This window comes from Budorcas taxicolor, chromosome 8 (assembly GCF_023091745.1).
Source record: "Budorcas taxicolor isolate Tak-1 chromosome 8, Takin1.1, whole genome shotgun sequence".
NCBI classification, from domain to species: Eukaryota; Metazoa; Chordata; class Mammalia; order Artiodactyla; family Bovidae; genus Budorcas; species Budorcas taxicolor.
The window spans coordinates 97,314,300-97,331,760 of record NC_068917.1 but is presented as its reverse complement, the minus strand read 5'-3'; the positions used below and the strand labels follow the sequence as shown (position 1 = coordinate 97,331,760).

Below are 17,461 nucleotides of genomic sequence, written 5' to 3'. Positions count from 1 at the left end.
ATGAGTGCCCTGGCCCCCTCTGGGGACATAAAAGAAACCCCCTAGAGAGGAATGGCACTGGCCTGGCTTAAGGACAGTTAAGGGTGCAGGTTGCTTCCAGCCTCATTTTATGGAGTTGGCCATATGGTTGCTGTGAATGGGCAGATGTGTAGACAGGGGATGCTTCTGTCCATATAAGAGCAGATAAAGTTGCAACTTGATATGGATAAGTGAAAGCTAAGCATTCACTTCTAAAAGAAAAACGCAGTTCATCATCCCCCTAGTCATTTGATTTAGTCAATGAGCATTTGAACCTCTGATCTCTAAGAAGTGACAACCTTATCTCTGATCTGGTGAGGGCCCGGGCAGCTCATTGCCATCTAGGAAGTAGCTGAGAGCAGGCAGCTTGCTGGCCGAGGTGCTGGCTGCAGAAGTCACCATGGTGCAGCCTCCTAGGCAGTGGCCGACGGGGGCCGGGGTGGTGGGAGCATGCCTCCAGATGCAGGTGGTGATGGCCTGCATGGTCTGCAGAGAATTCAGAAGCAGTAATGAAGCTTACTAAGAGTCAGTTGCTTTTTATCATCTCCATGCACTGGTGGTTCTAAACAGTGTTGAGTGATAAATTACCCCATCACCAGTCAGCTGCCACCACTGCTCCAGCAAAGTGCTTTTTTCTTAGTTCGGTGTTGGGAGGAATAGGTTGGCTGGCTTTTGCTGAGAGCCCTCCCAGTTTGCTATCCACTTGGTGAAAACAGAAATAGTATAAAGTGCTAAAGTTTAAACCAGGCTTGTATTGGAGCTTTCTCTTGGGTGGCTGGACTGTGCTTTACCTGGAGGCAAACTATATGGGAAGTGGTGAGCGGGAGGTGTCGTTTCACAAGAAAAACAGGTGTGACCGTGCCTGGGCTCTGGGTCGGCTCTGAGGAGCTCCCAGCTGCTCTGCTCCTAGGTGCACAGCCAGGCCATCTGGATGCCATTTCCTTGCCCTGTAGGCCCCCATCCTGCACACCTGTCTATCCCAGCACAGGACACAGAGAGACAACCACCACCAGTCAAGGCATTTGTCTTTCCTGATCTGCTGGGGCCCCCCTGCCTAGTAGACCAGAGACAGTCAGGGTTATTTCTTCTACTGCAGAGACAGTGTGACCCAGAGGAAAGAGTGCTACAATGTATTATTTTGTAGCTTGGTGACTTTGTGAATAAGTCCTTTCGGGCCTTTTGGGGCCACACTTCTCATCTGTAAAATGGAGCCAGTAGGAGAACTTTAGCTCATAGGATTGTTGTGAGGAATAGAGGAGTTGAAACATTTAACTGCTTAAAAACTGCATCTGGCACCAAGGAAACACTTAATGAATATGAGCTATGATGATTTTGGAGTGCTATCATGGCCAAGCTGTTTAACTTCTCCAAGCCTGAATTTCTTCAGCTATGAATAATAGGTAACTTGCAATGTGAAATGTGAACCCTCACAGTGTCTGGCGCATAGTAGATGTTCAATAAACGGGAGCTGATTTTACTCCTGTGCATCAGTGATGTATTTCTGAGCACCTGGCCTTGCTCTTCTGCCTTTCACTGCATGGCTGGAGAAACGGACTGTGAATGGGGGACAGGGCGGGGAGTAGTTTCAGATCTCAGTGGGTGCTTCCTAAGACACATATAAACTAGAGACATGAGTCAGGGTTGAGAAAAGAAGCCAAACCTGCATTCAAACAACTTTGTCTCCACAGCTCTGAAGAGAGATCTGTGATTATGGTTGTCTCCTGTCACAGCTTATCTCTCCGTTCACCCTTGTCTGCCCTGCAGCTACTTCTTAGGGCCACTTCTGCCCTGCAGCTTCCACCTTTCTTGGCTGTCTTGTAGCACTGAGCCCAGCCTCAGTCCAGAGGGAGACGTAGAGAAATGTTACTTCTTCCGAGGTGGAATCAGTAACTTTTTGCTGAATTTGAATAACACTCTAGATTTCAGAGGGGTTTCCCAGGTGGCACTAGTGGTAAAGAACCCGCCTGCCAGTGTAGGAGATGTAGAAGACATGGGTTTGATTCCTGGGTCAGGAAGATTCCCTGGAGGAGGGCATAGCAACCCACTCCAGTATTCTTGCCTGGAGAATCCCATGGACAGAGGAGCGTGGAGGGGCCTGGAGGGTTACATAGGGTTACAAAGAATCAGACATGACTGAAGTGACTAAGCACTCACACATGCATGCACTACGTTTCAGAGAGTCCAAGGCTGGGGTGTATCAGTGTAGGTCCTGACTTGGAGACCTCTGTTTCTCCGCAGTGAAAGCCCTACTCAGAGCATGATGGGCTCCGCTCTGTTGTGCTGTCACATTGCAAATGGAAAGGATCTTTGGTTGGAGTCCTGCCCTCATCAACCTTCTCTGCTTACCCCAGGAGTGGCAGGTGGCAGGGACCTGCCTCTCCCACGGCAGCTCATTTTGGGTATTGGCAGAATACCCAATATTAGAATATTCATATTCTAATTATCAGAATATATTCACTGGTCTTCTGTACCTCCCAGAGAAAGAGGCTGACTTATTTCCCTTGAAGTGTTTATAGACAACTGTTGTGTTTCTTTCCCTCTCTTCCTGAAATCTATTGTCTTTTTAGGCTAAAAGTCCTCCATTCCTCTTCTGGAATGTCTACCACACTCCCCACTTCCTGATTTCTGCCTCTCAGAGGAGGCAGTTGGTTGTGTTTCAGTGTTTCTTTGTCTTTCTTGAAGTTTATCAGAAATTACAACAGTCCGCCAGTACAGAGCAGGAAGGGACTTTCTCTCTCTTGCTCTGAGCACCATATTTCTGTAATGTAGCCTTGGATTACATGAGGCTTCTTGGCATCCACGTCACACAGTTGACTCATTCTCCATGTGCAATCAACCTGAGCTGTGGAGCCTTTTACATACAGAATATCGCAAGTTACTTGTTCTCCATTTCTGAATTGTGCTGTTGGCTTTTTGAACCTAAAGGGAGAATATCTATCTTTTTTCTGTTTTCATTTTTAGATTGCCTATGTCATCTCTTCCTACTCAAACTGTTTCAGATTCTGTTTTTGCCATGTATTATATTTACTAGTGCTGCTGGTTCCCTGTCATGTAGAAATTTGATAAATAGCTCTCTTTGTTCTCATCCAAGTTGTTGGTGATTGTGGGACCAGCGTTGGAGGTTTGGATCAGTCTACTGGAGACTAACAGCCCCTTTGGACAGTGCCATTCAGGCTGTTACAGACCTACCAACCCATGTTGTCTTTGTGCTGGGCCACCAGGCTCCTGTGATCTGGTTAGAGGACTTATCTTGTTCTTCCTTTTCACTTCACCTGCTAACTCCATTGATCCATCCACAGATAATTTGTGGATGTCTGCTTAAATACTCTTTTCTAGTCCCATGGTTTGCTGGGCTAGAGCATTGTTTTATTTCCACTTGTTGGATGAGACCTTAGACGTCCATTAGTTCATTTATAGATAAATGGGCTGATTGAATCAAATGTTCAGCCAGTATTTATTGAACACTAATATGTCCCAACCTCTGTTCTAGGTGCTGGGACATAGAGGTGTACAGAACAAATATGGCCCCTGTCCATGTGGAACTTCTATTCTAGAAAAAAAGACTGTGATCCAGCCAGGGGTGGGGGAGGGACTTTCCCAAGTTTGCATAGCCACCGGAGAGATATTCTGGGAATGGAATACAGCTAAACCTCTGTTGCTCCATGCAGTGCTCTTTCTACAGTGCTCTCTCGTGCTGTGCTAGCTGTTCCATTAATCTCCCAACTGGGAAGATCTCCAGTTCAAGAGTTAAGTCATCGTCAAGCCGTCATATCCTTGAAACCATCCTAATAAGCACATGCAGGAAGCTTTACAGAGGGGCCTCACTCAGTTTTCTCATCACTGCTACTTTTTGGACATTTTATTTTCTTTCTAAATGTATATCCGTCCAGGTTGGACAGGGATTAAATTAATGTTTGGGAGTCTAGGTGAGGAGCATGCACTCTTCTTAAGACCCCATCATGACTCCAACCCAGTGGAAATGTGAAAGTTGCACAAATTCTCAAAAGCTCTAGAAAAAGTGACAGGTCTGGATTCTGTCTCTGTGAGATGCAGTCTGGCAAGAAAGAGTGTTTCATTAAGTGAATCTTGTATGATATCTGAGATGGTTTTGAGCAGTACACAGATGACAACTTTTAATTTTAACCCACCTCAAAATAATTTCACGCTATTATTGCTTAGGAGGCTGTTGAATAGGGAAAAATTACTTAAAGTTAATTTAAAGACAATACCATTTTATGTGGGTGTGGTGAAACTTGTGTGAGTAGTTTTGTAGAGCTGGGAGGTTGGAAATTGCTGCTGTAAGAGAAAGCATTCTGGGTTTTGTATTAAGATTTGTTTGGGAGATGCGATGTCACCAAGATGGTAAAAATAGGTCTTTGCTGACTTTGCTCCCCCCACAAAAAGAATCCTTTGGGGAACAAAATCAGGCTCTGTCCCTCATTAAGTGTGAAACTTGGGCATGCTTTGATTTTTTCTGACCCTTAGTTTACCTGAAAAATGGAGATCAGGTATTCTGCGGGTTGTGTTTAGTTGCTCAGTTGTGTCTGATTCTTTGGACTGTAGCCTTCCAGGCTCCTCTGTCCGTGGGAATTCTCCAGGCAAGAATACTGGAGTGGGTTGCCATGCCCTCCTCCAGGGGATCCTCCTAAACCAGGGATTGCCTGTCTACCGCCTTGCGGGAGGATTCTTTACTATCTGAGCCACCAGAGAAGCCCTGTGGGTTGTTGAACATTACATCAGATGACATTGTGTGGATGGATGACTGATAGCGAGGTCATAGCACACAGCTGACATGGAATTAATCTGAGTTACTTTATCTCCCCTTCTGTTTCTGGCTACCTGTTTGGCTTTGCCAGTTTGTTAATCTTCTCTAGGCCTCAGCTTTCCTCGCCTTGAAATTGGGACTTCGGTGAAATAACCTGAACATATTGCCTCTTGGAAACTTGGCACCTGGGTGGTGGATCACCTGGGACTGACTAGTGCTGTGGGCTGGCCCCTGCTTGTGGACCCTGGAGGGCAGGGTTGGGCCTTGTTTGTAACTCTGTCCCAAGCATCAACAAGATAGCACAGTACAATCAGGCACATGGCAAGCAGCAGTGAATCTTTGCGGAAGGATACCTGTCCTTTCTCCTTCACAGAGTATTTTGAGGGTCAAATGAAAGCACCTTGAAAAGTATAAAATCCCAGCACATGTCATTTTCAAGTTGATCCATTGTGTGAACCCAGGTCCCCAGGGGTTTCAATTAATAATAATGACAAAAACGTCTCAAGAACAGTCTTGGCTTGCTTTCTTCTACAAGATTTACTTTCCAGAAAAAGTGAAGTCCCTCAGTTGTGTCCAGCTGTGATCCCGTGGACTCCTCCTCTGTCCATGGGATTTTCCAGGCAAGAATACTGGAGTGAGTTGCCATTTCCTGGAAAGCCTGCTATGAGTCCAGAGGCTTGAAGTGGATTTACTGAGAAACTAAAGGAGTTTCACGTTCAGAACCCCTTTCCAAGGCCCTGGTAGGGATCTCAGCAATCAAAACTTGCCGAAGTAGGATGTTTAAAAAATACTGTTTTTCTTAAAGAGAGCCCTCTAAACTGTGTCAGCCTCAGGCTTCACACAGCAACATCTGCCCCTCCAGAGACCTTGGGGGATGGGAAGGACTGTCTTCTTCCTTGGCCTCTTCCTCCACACCACCCTCCAAACTTGTGCACCACTCCAGTCCACTGCCTCCTCTTGGGAATCTGGCATTTTCCAGTGGAATGACCAGCAGGCTGGCCAGAACTAAAGCCTTTTTGATGGGACCAGTGCTGCTCAGATCAGGACTGGGCTGGGGAAGGAGGTGTCCCTTTGCTTTCTTCTTTGTCTTTTACTGTTTATTTCCTTTGTGCTATGCTGTGCTTAGTTGCTCAGTTGTGTGCAACTCTTTGTGACCCTATGGAGTGTAGCCGGTCAGGCTCCTCTGTCCATGGGGATTCTCTAGGCAAGAATACTGGAGTGGGTTGCCCTCCTCCAGGGGATCTTTCCAACCCAGGATCAAACCCAGGTCTCCTGCATTGTAGGCAGATTCTTTACCATCTGAGTCACAAGGGAAGTCCTTGTTTCCTTTAGAATTATTTAAAATGAGTTGCTCACTGATAACTAATGGGCTCATTAGCTTGCCTCCTGATGGATGTTTCTGCTCAAACATTGATTTGACTCCAGTGCCTTGCTCCTTTCTCGAATCCTGGCATCTGGACTACAGCTTTCCTTCATCTCTATGGCAACATGGGCTTGGACCCTCTCGAGTTTATACCATGTGTAGTGGTTAATGCTTCCTCCTTGGTTGGAAGTTGGGAGGGGCACCTCCTGGGGTGGGCCACCCTCACATCTCCTGCAAGAAGTTCCCCAGCTCCCCTGTCTCTCATTTTTATAGGTAGCTGGGCTCTTGTCTCTTGTCTCTTAACTCTGGATGCTCCCTCAGCCTCCCCATTTCTTATGCTGGTCCAGGGACAATTCCTTGGCATGAAGTTGTTGTTCAGTCACTCAGTCGTGCCCAACTCTTTGTGACCCCATGGACTGCAGCATGCCAGGCTTCCCTATCCTTCACTATCCTCCAGAGTTTGCTGTAACTCATGTCTATTGAGTTGGTGATGCCATCCAACCATCTCATTCCCTGTCGACCCTTTCTCCTCATGCCCATAATCTTTCCCAGCATCAGGATCTTTTCTAATGAGTCAGTTCTTTACATCAGGTGGCCAAAGTATTGGAGCTTCAGCTTCAGCATCAGTCCTTCCAATGAATATTCAGGGTTGATTTCCTTTAGGATTGACTGGTTTGATCTCCTTGCAGTCCAAGGAACTCTCAAGAGTCTTCTCCTTCTTGGCTTGAGGAGGCACTGTCGTTTCTCCATCGTTATCCGCTGTGGCCTGGCGCAGTGGACAGGGCTCTGGCTTCTGTCCTGTAGCTGGAGGGCCAGATCCCCAATTTTCCCATGTGCATGGGACTCAGCAGCTTTTATTCTCAGCCAAGATTTTAGGTCACTATGTGTCTGGCCCTGTCTCACATTATAACCACAGCAGTCCTTTTAACAGAAGCCCAGTAGGTACTAGGGCTTCTTTTGTGGCTCAGCTGGTGAAGAATCCACCTGCAATGTGGGAGACCTGGGTTCAATCCCTGGGTTGGGAATATCCCCTGGAGAAGGGAAAGGCTACCCTCTCCAGTGTTCTGGCCTAGAGAATTCCATGGACTGTATAGTTCATGGGATTGCAAAGAGTCAGACATGACTGAGCACTTTCAATCACTCACTCAGTAGGTGCTGTGGGGGACTTCAGAAGATCATTTTTCTGGACCTGCTGAATTGGGCGGTGAGGTAGGTGGGGACAGTTAAGGGAGGTCTTTCAGGCTTTACTTAGGCTGGCTGGTCACACATTTCTAAGGATGCCATGTATACCGCAGTCTGTGTGAATGGCACTTCCCATGAGAACAGTGCTCCATGAAGCTGGGTGCCTTAACTCAGCTTCCCCTGATGAGGACTAGGTTTACAACTGGCTTCCCACAGCTCCTGAATCAAGGGCTTCTGTAATGCCTTCTCTCGAGAACTCAGCATCCTCTGAAGCTCATGAGAACTTTGCCGGGAAAGAAGAGCAAGGAAGAACTTTGGGCACTTTGTCGCTGCACTGGAGATGTCCCTTTGGAAGACATCCCATATTGTTGAGGTCAAGGGTCAGAAGAGGGAAGGACTGAAGGGGAGGCCTGAGGCAGCACTGATCCTGACCTGGCTTTTGAGTCTGTCCATCCCTTCAGCAAGACTTTTGAGTGTCAGTGGTCTGGCTGTTATTTGCTATGTATTCATGTTACAAATCTGGCTTGTTTGGCCTTTTTGATGTGGCTCTGACCAAGAGTTTTGTGAAATAAGTCCTGAGGGTTATGCTGGAGTTTACTTAGGGAAATGGATCATAACTTTCTGGCTGTTGGGTTTACAGGTAATATTGAAAACTCACTGCGTGGACCTTTAATTCTACTTTACTCTTTGAAAGTCAGAAAGACCTGATCCCCTGACAGCAGGACAGGCTTTAGTGACATGGCAAGGTAGCTGGCTGTGGCAGGGAGTTGAGGGAAGGAGGTTGTAAAATTATCATCTTGTAAACATCCACTTGGCAGCCAGACTGCCTTGGGCCAGATCCCGGCTTTGCTACTTAGTGACTGTGTGACCTTGGATAATTGTGTGTCTTTGTGTCTCAGTTTTCTCAAATGGAGTTAACAGTCCTCTCTTAGGTCTATCGTGGGGAATCATGAGCATTAATAAGCATAAAGCATTTAGCACAATATTTGGCACGTCATAAGCACCTCATTTATGCTTCAGTTCATTGGATGACCATCATGTGAGATCGGGAATTTTGTTCCTCTTTGTGTACACAAAGGAGCTGAAGTTCAGAGAGGCTAAGTTATTTGCCTAAGGAAACACAGCTGGCAAAGGGCAGGAAGAGGACTAGAACTCCAGACTTTGACTCTCTGCTAGTACGTTATTACAGTCTATAGAGAGCAGCCAAGGGTAGCCAGAAAAGCTTCTCAGGTCACAGGATACTGGGCATGGATGGACTGGGATCAGAGCGGAGACAAGAGGGCTTCCGAGAGAAATGCCAGACTTCCTCTTCTTCCTGGCTTCATGGTAATAGACATGGGTGGAACGTTCCCCAAGGCCCGTGTAGAAAGAACATCCTGTGACTTACAGCCACTTCTCCTTCCCTGCCTGACCCCTTTCCTTCCATATGAGCAGCTGCTGAAGTTGAGGCTGCAGCCTCAAACTTTGTTTTCTGTCTTTGTGGGGCCCCTCATGGGTCATCTTGGGAGATCAGATGACCCGTGTGTCAACATTATATCATCAAACTGGAAATCCTTGAAATTTTTGGCTGATTGCAGTTCATGTCCATATGCACTCATCAGAACTTCTGACTTGAGACCTTAGAGTTTCACAGTGTGGAAGTTCCCCAGACCTGTCAAAGCCAGGCAGTGTCTCAAAACCCAGCCTGTTGGTTTCCATCCAAGGCAGGGTCTGGCCCCAGCTTGGGCTGCCATCAGGGGGATGAAGCGCGGTACTGCTGTATGGAAATATTGCTCAAACTAAATTGAATCAAAGGTCAGCTCTGCCCAGACAAGAATAGAAAGCCCAATTGTACTCGACTACTGGACGGCATGTACCACACGGTATCAGACTGCTTTAGAGAGTTCGGATTGTTAACATCAAGAATAGTGTTTCATGTCTCTTGCTTTTCCAGTATGAGATTTATTTACCCTGTGGGTGGCAAAGAGCAATATGGAACTCCAGTTTGTTTCTCCTTGAACTCTTTCCATTTCTGGCGGTCTCATCACTGTTGCGTTTAGGTATAGAAGGGCGATCTTAGAGTGAGACTTTGCCCAACAGACTGAGTTGTACCAGGTAATGATGCCGCTTTACATTTAAATATGTTATTACATTCAAGTCGTACAACGCCTTGGTATTATTATCCCCAATTTATTGATGAGGAAACTGAGACTCACAGGTTATGTCTTTTGCCCAAGGTGACTGAGTAAAGCTGTGAATTGAATCAGTGTCTGTCTGATCTCCAGGTTCAGCATCTTTGCACTATCTCATGTTGCCACATTGCCTTATTCCACGAGTAGCATGGCCAGCTTTGGATGGCAAAATTATTATAAAGCATTTAAAAAGAATAAAATGATTTACTTAATTCCTGTATAGTTGAGAGAGCCAAAGGTTTATAAGCCAGAGCTGATTGGGTTCAAATTTACCACTTGCTTGCTCTGTGGCCTTGAGCAGGATGTTAACATCTCTGGATCTGTTTCCTTATTTGAAAAATGGAAAAAATAATACTTTTCCCATAAGCTTGTTTTAAGGATTGTAGAAAATAATACATATAAGTGTCTGATGCTCGGTACATGTTGATCTCCTTCCTCTGCCAACAAAGCACTACGATGTCCCTTAAGACGTGTTATTAATTTTAAAAATAAGAGAAACTTAAGCAATTTATACGTTATATATGAACAATTCTTCCTAATCCAGGCCTGGAAAGAACCCATTCTCAGCCCCTAATTCATAAACTTATCTTCCTTTCCCCTGTTCCCTGGCTTCTCGGGGCCCTGCAGGCTGATTCTGATCCCTAACTCATGGTGCTAAGAGCCTCTGGCCACATTTTTAGGCAGAACACCTGAATTCCTCCAACTCTTCTCTTTCTTCCCAGATCATTTGCTGTTGGCCCATTCTGTTTGATTTGGTCTTTCTGTTTCTGGACTCTGTTTCCTCCTATTTTGATCTCACCTTCTCTCTCTTCCTTGCCTTTTCCTGGCATCCCCCCGCCTCCTTTCTACCTCCCTGGCCTTCAAAGGGGCCTCCACACAGTGTTCACCCAGCTGGTTTTTTTTTTTGGCTTTGTCTGATGATGGCTTCTTGTCTCTTTTTCTCTTTCTCTTTAGGTCCAGAACTCCCTGGGGCTAATGCTACCTCCCCAGTGTTATCTTTCTTTTCCTTTTGGGCCTCCCAAGCCAGCCTGACTGTACCTCCCATGCCCACTGCGTTTACAGCGCTCCTGACCAGTGTGACCAGCTCACCCACTCTCTCCCTCTGGGGCCACAGTCTCCACTGGCTGTTTGGGGGCCTGCTTACCGTTCAGCTTCTTATCAGCTGTCATGAATCCTTGTTCCAGGGGGTCCTGGAACACGTCTTCCACCGTGTCCACTTCTCAGTGAGACAGGTATGCCGTTGCCTTAGCAGACGGGTCCAGGAGAGATGTGTCAGGTCTCTTCCCACCCCCTGATTTCAGTGTTGACTGATTCCGGAGTGGCAGAGCGGGCTGGGAAGTTCACAGCTCTGTTCCCCTGACCTTCTATCCCTGTCCTCTCAGAAGGCAAGGGCAAGGATCCTGTCTTTGTATAGCATCTCTTTTATTACAGATTCCTGCCTTCAAGGAGCACTGAGAAATATTACTACTTGGAGCTACAGCTCTAGTGTTTTGACTTCAGTAGCTGTTTAGAAATTTGTTGATTAATTAATTAATCAAATTAATCAAATTCCGTTCTATGTAGACTAAGGACTATGTAGTTCCTGGAGCTGTGATGGTCCCGTGGGTCTCAGAAGACTCTGGCTTCCCCAGGACTTGCCATAAAAGATCAGGAAGCACAACCCTAAATATTGTAGTTTCTCTAAGGAACTCTTCACTTGTGTCAGCTAAGACTTTATCAACATTTGTTTTGTTTTGAACTTGTTTAGTTTCTCCACTTGTATTTTCTGTTTGGGCAAATTCCAGGAGATAGTGAAGGACAGGGAAGCCTGGCTTGTTGCAGTCCATGGGGTCACAGAGAGTTGGATATGACTGAGCAACTGAACAACAACAAATATTCTCTTCCAGTATGTGTGAGTCAGTATTCAGGGCATTCTATACTGTCATTACTGTTTACCTAATCCACCCCCTAGTGTAGCTATCTCCATTTACAGAAGAATGTAGGGTTGGAGAATTTAAGCCTCCAAGGGCATGTAACTGGAAAATTCTGAAACTGAGATAGGAACCAGGTTAGCCAGACTCTAGAACTTGGAAACTTTCAAGAGTGTATCAGTATCCTTGGCAAGCCCTCACTGTAGAGAAGGAAACTTCTGGGTTGGGAACCCTGGCCCAGATGAACAGCAGGAGTTCCCGAAGCTGTGTGCACCCCGGCTCCCAGCCTCCTCTAATCTGCTCTAAGGAGTCACCCCAGGGAGCAGCCAGGTCACCCTGTCTTACCCCCTTCTCCAGAACCTTGAACTTCCCAGGGAAGCCCTGGTTTTCCTGGGGAGGGTCCAGCTGTCTCAGTGAAGCAGGCAGGAGCTATCCTTGAAGAAGAAAGTGGAGCCCTAGCATCAGAAAAACCCTGAAACAACAAAAACTATCCTAGAAGACACCTGAGTATGTTTGTTCCCAGCTCTTTTCTGGCAGAGAGATGTTTCGCAGTCATGTCTATACAAGGTCTTGCTTAAGCCGAGTAAAGCCAGGAGTGAGAATCTGGCCACAGTTTCTCTAGGCCGTTTCCCCTGGAATAGGGTCAGGGCTGGGAGACCCTTCTTGGGTCCTTTTAAGAAGAGTATCTGGGCCTTGGAAGCTGACATGATCTTTCTCTACTTCTCTCTCTCTCTCTCTCTCTCTTTTTTTATTTGCCTCTTCCACCCACTTCTCAAGCAGCTGATCGCTGTGGTTTCTTTTCATGTTAAACAAAAGAGACTACAGCGATCTTGTAACTGGAGCCGGGGACAGGAGGGCACTGACCGGGAGTAACCCCGCTGCAGGCTCTGCTGAGGACTGCCCTCCTCCGCCTTCCTGGGCTGCTGCCCTGCCTCCTCGCTGCTTCTCCGCTGTGCTCAGGCAGGCTGGGAAGAAGCAGAAGGAACGCTAAGTGGCCCTGAGAGCATCCCCCCACATCCACCCCATGTATCCCCCTGGTGCAGTGATCCTCCCCGCCACACCCTTCTCCCCTGCCATGAAAGTGTTTCCTTAGCCTGCTCTGAGGATTCTGTTCTGTTTGTCCTCAGCCCACAAACACACATTTCACTTGTTTTGTTCTTTGGACTCCAAGCTCCTGAATTGGTTTCTTTCTTTCTCTTTTTTCCCCCTCCTTTTCTTTGCCCTACCTCCCTGCATACAAAGCAAAGCTCTCTGGAAAAGGACAGACCACTGCTGGCTTCTCCAGGCAAAACCAAGGAGGCTGATTTCAGCTGATCAAGTATTTTGGTCCACACTGGAGTTATGGCAACAGGAGAGCTCTTGGGACCCTTTGCTGGATGGTGACTTTCAATCTTCTCTTCGGGCAGCAGGGACCCATGTTTAATTTAGTGACCGGTCCAGTTCCCTGATGACCATATTCTGTGACAGTATTTATAGCCTCTCAGTTACCCTTGTAAACTCCTGAGGCTCTTTCCCTCCAAAAGACTACTTTCACTTTCTTGATCTTTGTTTTCACAACAACCTATGAATGTTACTGGCCCATCTTACATCTAAGGAAACTGAGACCCAGAGAGATTCAGAAATGGAGAAAAGTGAGGTTCACAATTGCACAGTTAGGAAACAGCTGAGCTGGGACCTGAATTCAGATTTTCTAATGCCAAGTCCAATGCCGATTTAGCTTAATCCCAAGTGTACTTTTTAGTACCAACAGTAAGACAATCCCTAAGATCTTCTATAACCCACACATTACAGATAGGAAAATCGAGGTCATGTCAGCTCACGTGGAAAGAGTTAAATGGCCAAGTAAGTGACTGTCTTTTCCATTAAGTGTTTTCTATCTAGTGTCCAATGACTGGTTTTTCTTACTAGTCATCTTCTATCTATGCCCATCCCTGCAGTGATGTTGTAGAGGTGATTATTCCCATTGATTCTCTGTAAAATGCTAGATTTCTTTATTCTTTTCTAAAGTTCTGATTAGGCAAACCAGTCAGCTTCAACCTTTTCTTCACCTTATAACAGTGTCAGCAGAAAGAATTCATAATTCTCTCTGACTCAGGAACTCAGCCAGGCAAATACATAGCACACACACACACACACACCTTGGATCATAAATTCAATATTGACTTGGTTGGCAAAGTCACTTCTGTGTTCTTATCTATTCTGAAAGCATATACTTTAGGATCAGACTAGCACTGAAGCTAATGAGGTGTCTTTCCTGAAAGTGATGATGGTATTAGCCATCTTTATTAGTCCTTTATTGAGGACTTTCCTTGGTTCTAGGCCTTATGCTGCGACTTCAGGTACATTTCTCTTTTAACCCTCAGCTCAGTGTAGTGAGGTAGATGCTTGTCATCCTCGTTTATCCTGTTGTGGACATTTCTCATGCCCTGCTTCCAGCTCCCACATTCCTGACTGTCTTCCGGACCCTGGGCTGATACAGCTGAGGAGGTTCACTATCTTGACCTAGTCCGTCTCACACGCATGTCCTGCTTCACCCATGCCTACCCACAGCAGGTCATCTCAGTTCATTACTTGATTCACTCTTTTGTGTTCATCCACTCCTTCATCGTCCACCACTGACGGGATGCCTCCTCCGTGCCAGGCACTGCTGTCCTTTTGAGTAAGTCCTGGCCCTCAAGCACTTCTGTTCTTCTAGAGAAAATGATGTGGTCTCAGACAACTGTAGCTCGGGGGAAGCACACATAGGAGGCTATTAGGGTATGGAGGAATGGCCACCTGACCCAGCTTGAGGGCATCATGTCAGGACAGGCTTCCTGGAGGAGATGACTCATGGCCCAAATCTTAAAGATGGGTAGGAGTTAGCTAGGGCAAGAGGAGAAGGGACATTTCAGATATTGGGCTTTCTTGGTATTATTGGCTTCTCCACTCATTTTCCTGCCAAGAAAAAAAGTGGAGAAAACTTGAGACCACAGGTGCAAAATCACCCTACTCTGGCCTCACATTGTGCCTCGTCCTCTTCCTTTTCCCATCCTACTCCCCAGATCTTAGGTTCTGAAGAAGCTCTTCTATGCTTATCTGCTTGTGTGTTTATTTATTCGCTCAGAAATGCTGAGAACCATGGGTACGTAGCACTATGTCTACAGGGTGTCATGGTCCCTGCGTCATGGGAGGTCTTCCTTACCTTCTCCTCGTCAGCCACAGCCTCCGGAGATTTCTGGCTGTCTGTTCTTTTCCAGAACCTGGCTTCAGTCTGTTCAGCCTAACTCCCGCCTTGAAACAGATAAGCCTCATCTGGGTCAAATGCTTCCTTCGGCTCTGTCATCCAGCGCTCTGCTTTTTCTATTGATTTGCCTCTTCATCACCCTTATCATCCTTGGAAGTTCCTTGAGGGAAGTGTCTGTGTCCATACCTTTGCTCTATACATCATTGTGGTACACTGGTCAAGGTGAGTGAAGTAAACCCTTCTCAATAATCACAACATTATTATCATTTTTTGAGCAACTACCATGAACCCCTTGCTCACTATTCATGCATTAGCTAGTGTTAGTGAAAGTCGCTCAGTCATGTCCAATTCTTTGTGACCTCATGGACTGTAGCCCTCCAGGCTCTTCTGTCTATGGGATTCTCCAGGCAAGAATACTGGAGTGGGTTGCCATGTCCTCCTACAGGGAATCTTCCCAACCCAAGGATCGAACCCAGGTCTCCTATATTGCAGGCGGATTCTTTACCATCTGAGCCACCAAGGGAAGCATTCATGCATTACATGCCAATATCTCTAATCCTCATACCTTTGAAAAGTGGGTACTGTTACCCTTACCTTCTAGGTCAGAAATCTTGGGCTCTGGAAGGCAAAATGAATTTCTCAAAGCCATGCAATTCATAAACAGCAGAGTCCAGAATCAAAGTTAAGTTATTCTGTCCCCATACCCCTGAACTTTTCGTTTCACAAATGTTTCCCAAACTTGGCTGGAATCATCATGGCGGATAAAATTCTGATGCCTGTGTCTTAGCCCCAGAAGTTCTGATCATGCAGAGGTTGTTGGGGGCGGGTGGGGTGGGGCGGGGCCTTGGGATTTTTGCAAAGCCCCCTCAGGAGTTTCATAGGAACTGAGGCTGCAAAACAGTGCGCATTGCACTGCCTTCCTCTGCCCATGCTGGCTGCAGCTTGGTGTTGGTGGCATGTAAATCTGAATCCACATGTGTGGTATCCATGTGACCAAAATGCAGGTTCTTCGTATCCAGGGATCATTGGCATTCCCTGCTGCCACCCCGTATGGCCACCTCACCACCCTGTGCATGGGCACTGCCAAAGGTTGCTGACTGTTTCATCAGCCTCTTGGCTTTTCTGCCTCATCCAGAGGACTCACTGAGAGGTGGTTGGGGTTTGATCACATCCAGATGTTCTCATCAGCGGAGCCTGTTGACTTCAACTGAAACGTCATGTAAATGTACTGCTCATGTTGACTAAAGCATGTTGCTTGTGACCTAGACCCATCACATGTGCAGTGGGGTCAGCCTTCCACCCTTTAGCAGCCTTGCTCTGGAGGAAGAAGGTTGTTCTGAATTTGCCTAGCACAGTGTCGATTCCTGCTCTGGCTTTTCACTCTCAGGAGTGGCCTGCCTGGTCACAGACCAGGTGAGCTCACATATTGTGTTCTGCCTGGGTCTCAGGGAAGTTTTTTCTTTTTTTCCCCTCCCCTACCTTTACAGATGAGGCAGTGGAGACACAGCTAGGTGAGATGACCTGGCAAGTAAATGGATGTGGAGCCGAAGTTTTCTCACCCCTCAGTGTGGTAGTTTTTTCATTGTTCCACAACAGTCCGTGTCAGGCTTTCCAGGTCAGACTGCAGTTGAAGCCACTAACTTTCCTGTCTTCTTCCTGTTTACCCCTACCTTTGGGATACTGGGACATCTAGGGTGTCACTTTGTGTCTCTGGGAATACAGTTCTAGTGACCAGGGGTCCTGTTTATCTTGGGGTGCAGCCTGGGGGTCGTCCCAATATCTGCGAGCCATTCTTGAGCCTGTACAGCTGAAAGGAAATCTTCTTTGATGCTCCTCAGATACTTCTGAAATCTTCCCAGCCCTGATCCCATCTCCTGGTACTTATTTCCCAGTCACCATTCATTGATCAGTAATTTTTTGCCTGATCTGGGCACTGGGATGCGAAGATAAAAGACATATTCTGTGTCTCAGAGGCATAGTTTAGGGGAAAGTGAAAGTGAAAGCATCTGTCTACAATACGGGAGAACTGGGTTCGATCCCTGGGTCGGGAAGATCCCCTGGAGAAGGAAATGGCAATCCAATCCACTCCAGTACTATTGCCTGGAAAATCCCATGGACAGAGGAACCTGGTAGGCTACAGTCCATGGGGTTGCAAAGAGTCGGACGTGACTGAGCGACTTCACTTTCACTTTCAAAAGGATGGTCCTCAGAACCCTTGCATTAGAAATACAGAAGATGCTTATTAAAATGTGGATTCTTAGGCCCCACTCTAGAGCTACTATTTCAGGATCTCTGGGAATCCAGCCCAAGAAATTACATTTTAGCATGTCCCTAGGTGAATCTTCAATGCTCTGAGGTTTGGCAGCTACAGAAGTGAATGCGATGGTATGAAGACAGTATCGTATGTGATGGGGAGCACCAGGCAGGTGGCAGCCTGCAGGAGCACCTTTTCTCAGGAGGGACACTCACTCGGCCAGGACCACTTCTTAAAATGTGTCATGGGGAATAATTGCTGCTGCTAAGTTGCTTCAGTCATGTCTGACTCTGTGCGACCCCATAGACGGCAGCCCACTAGGCTCCTCTGTCCCTGGGATTCTCCAGGCAAGAATACTGGAGTGGGTTGCCATTTCCTTCTCCAGTGCATGAAAGTGAAAAGTCAAAGTGAAGTCACTCAGTCGTGCACGACTCTTAGCAACCCCATGGACTACAGCATACCAGGCTCCTCCATCCATGGGATTTTCCAGGCAAGAGTACTAGATTGGGGTGCCATTGCCTTCTCCGGGGGAATAACTCGGAGTCAGCCAAATAAGGTGTAGCCAGAGAACTGTT

The 17,461-nt window shown here is 46.8% G+C and overlaps 1 protein-coding gene across 1 annotated transcript in view; it reads left to right on the top strand.

The window, feature by feature from the left end:
- Positions 1 to 17,461, top strand: part of LOC128052437 (phospholipid-transporting ATPase ABCA1) — a 110,544-nt gene that overhangs the window by 21,840 nt on the left and 71,243 nt on the right. The window lies entirely within an intron of this gene.